The sequence below is a fragment of the Mus caroli genome, chromosome 7 (genome assembly GCF_900094665.2).
Source record: "Mus caroli chromosome 7, CAROLI_EIJ_v1.1, whole genome shotgun sequence".
NCBI lineage: Eukaryota > Metazoa > Chordata > Mammalia > Rodentia > Muridae > Mus > Mus caroli.
Window position 1 is genome coordinate 89,022,142 of NC_034576.1, and position 3,883 is coordinate 89,026,024.

Consider the following 3,883-nt stretch of genomic DNA (forward strand, 5'->3'; position numbering starts at 1 on the left):
ACAACCACTCTGGAAATCAGTCTGGTGGTTCTTCAGAAAATTGGACATAGTATTACTGGAGGATCCCGCAACACCACTCCTGGGCATATATCCAGAAGATGTTCTAACTGGTAATAAGGATACATGTTCCACTATGTTCATAGCAATCTTATTTATAATAGCTAGAAGCTGGAAAGAACTCAGATGCCATTCAACAGAAGAATGGATACAGAAAATGTGGTACATTTTCACAATGGAGTACTACTCAGCTATTAAAAAGGATGGATTTATGAAATACCTAGGCAAGTGGATGGACCTGGAGGGCATCATCCTGAGTGAGTTAACCCAATCACAAAAGAACTCACATGATATGTACTCACTGATAAGTGACTATTAGTCCTGAAACTTAGAATATCCAAGATATAAGATACAATTTTAAAAACACATGAAACTCAAGAAGAACAAAGACCAAAGTGTGGACACTTAGAATTAGGAACAAAACACCCATGGAAGGAGTTACAGAGACAAAGTTTGGGCTTGAGACAAAAGGATACCACCTAGAGACTGCCATATCCAGGAATCCATCCCACAATCAGCCTCCAAACGCTGACACTATTGCATAGACTAGCAAGATTTTGCTGAAAGGACCCAGATATAGCTGTCTCTTGTGAGGCTATGCCGGGGCCTAGTAAATACAGAAGTTAATGCTCACAGTCAGCTATTGAGTGGATCACCGAGCCCCCAATGGAGGAGCTAGAGAATGTACCCAAGGAGCTAAAGGAGTCTGCAACCCTATAGGTGGAACAATAATATGAAATAAATAGTACGCCCCAGAGCTCTTGTCTCTAGCTGCATACGTATCAGAAGAGAGCCTTGTTGGTCATCATTTGAAAGAGAGGACCATTGGTCTTTCAAACTTTATATGCCAGTACAGGGGAACGCCAGGGCCAAGATGTGGGAGTAAGAGGGCAGGGGAGTGGAGGGAATTGTATGGGGGACTTTTGGGATAGCATTGAAAATGTAAATGAAGAAAATCCCTAATAAAAATGAAATTGAAAAAAAGAAAGAAAAGTTTAATTTTAAGTAGGTTTTATTGATTTTTTAATCAATACCTTTATTTATTAATAAATAGGCTGATTGATTATTTGTAACACAATGTACCCCAATTTCACTCATCTCCCTCTCCTTTTGTATCTGCCCTTTGTCCCTACAACCTCAAAAGACGGATAAATAAATAAATACAACACTTTAAAAAATTGCCCACAGTATATCCTTTAACTGGCCACATTTTACTTGCAAATGACAGTTGTATTGAGTCATTGGTCTCTTTCAAGTCATCTGGAATGCTTACACTGTGAATACTGGATCCTCATGGGGACACCACAAAGATATCCTGTTGTTTTCCTGTCTCATGAAGATGCTGCTACTAGTTCATAGATGATGTAAATGTTAGAATGGGCCAACACAAAACCCTGGATGTAGGTCTAGGGAGTAGCTGAATTGTGAAGCCCACTATATCTTCTGCATCTAGAAGACCAGGGTAAACTCTCCAGCATAGCTTCTGCTATCCTGCCCAGTTCTGCAGATGGCAAGGGGTAGGACTATCACTCCCACTCTCAAGACCTCAGTGCCAATTTACCTGCACCCCTGCCATTAGGGGCATATCTACTGTGCTGCTCAGATGAAGTGTAGGGCCTGCAAACCCAATTGCTGCAGATGGGGAGGAACAGGGCCACTTCTTCCACTCTCATAAACCTAGCACTGGCTCTACAGCGGGCTGAACGTAGAATGGAGTGGGGAGAATTCATCCTGTTCCATACCAAAGCACTGCAGATTACTACCAGGACCAGCTCTCCTATGCTTATGACCTCGGGCCAGCTTAGCTGAATCCTAGCCACAAGGTCAGCTCTACTGTCCTGCCTAGGTGAAGAGTAGGGCCTGTTCTCCCAAGTGCTGGTGCCAATGAGGGGTAGGGCTAGTTCTGCTGCACTCACGAAGTCTGGTGCAGCTGTCATTACACCTGACAAGGCTCTCTCCTACATGCATCAGGTAGTGAGGAATGAGTAGTAAATAGGGCATATCTCTCTTGCCAATTCTATACTTTGGCAGATAAATACAAGTATAGCTCTGCCATACTTACCACCAGTACCAGATCTGTGGTGCTTCTCAGGTGTGATGCAGAGCCCATTCTCCAGAGTGCTGCAAAGAGAGAGGAATGTATCTAGCTCTCCAGAGTGCTAAAGCCAGTGAGGGTAGGGACAGCTCGGTACAACCCCTGTACATCAACTTGATGGAAGGCAAGCCCCAGACCAGGGAAGTCCACAAGGTCTCAATAGTAATATGAGCTACAGACATTGACATAGACTATGTTGCATGGCTCCACATCCCAATATAGACTTCAGTGACAGTACCAGCTGGGATTTCACTATAGTCTCAGGTTGTAGAGCAGGAATATTCATATCAGGGTAGCCTCTCTATCTTCATAGCACCAGTTTCACTTCTCTTCATAAAGCTCAAACTATTCCACTTCTCTTTTTCTCCCAGCTCTTAAATAGAATAATTTATAGTTTAGGTATACTAAATAATTATTTCACAGTACTTTGGTCTTCATTGGGCAGTGAATTTTATTGTTTTAAAGAGACAGGTTTTGCAGTTTTCACTTTAAATTAAGAAAAAAGCTACCAAAAAGATTCAAATTGATGTCATCTCCTTCCAAAAACCAAGTTACTTTACCAAATGACATCATTGTTCTAAATCTGCCCCTATCAATGACAGAATAGCACATTCTTCAGCTGAAGTAAATAAGAAATAAATTGGAAGACAGGAAAAGAATTCAACATCAATGAAGGTTTTATTAAAGTAAATCTGAAACATAAAGAACAATTCAAAAATAGCTTTGTGTTTTTAACATATATAATAGAATCATTCAGCCTGCATGTAGAATGCATATATTAAGAAAAATATTGCCTTACTTTAATAACATTGTCAAAATCATAAAAGTCCTATTGGCAGTTATTTGGATGAACCCTCCATTACCTGCAGAAACTGAGGAACGAAATGTACAATTCCTACCTTAGTGTAATTACCTTGGTGATTCTGCTTTGTTATTTTCAACAAACATAATACTATTTGTTATGAATTGTCTGAATATTCCTTTTCAGCAAAGATGCACAATTAGCACACTGCTCAGTAAACTTAAATTGATTAAGGCATCTCCTCTTTGCACTACTGTCCATGATGCAACCTCTGTGCCCTTGGTAGCACCAGAGTATTTCTTTTCTCAGTTATTTTTTCCTGCAGTGGCCAGGCTACAGGAAAGTGTGTGTTTGGTGTCCTACTCTAAATAGAATCATGATGTCATCCATGAGGCAACCAAATAGTTTCCTATAGGAATTCCCTTCGTTAAGTGTCAAAATGCTTGTGCCAGGGAACAGGAAATGAGCAGAGATTCTTCTTCACAGCATAGGAACTAAGGATGGTGTTCCAAATGACTTTATTAATCGCCACTGCTATTATCAGGGCTCTAAATTATGCCTACAGAAATGTAGCCTTAGATATTTCAGCCTGAGCAATTTTTTTCTCTAAAAATCAAAAGCTTTAACTTACAAACTATAAGTTAAACTATAAGCTCCTTTCCCTCTGATAACTCCAGCTTGTGTCAAGTTGACACACAAAACCAGCCAGTACAATTGACCCCCTTTCAACTTGACACACAAATACATCACTAATAAGTCTTAACCCTCATTGTTTTACTCATCCCCACAATCTCAATAACATTAAAAGTCCCACAGTCTTTACATATTAAAAGTACAATCCCTTTAAAAATATCCAATATCTTTTAAAATTCAAGGTCTTTTAAAAATTCAAACTCTCTTAACTGTGGGCTCCACTAAAATACCTTCTT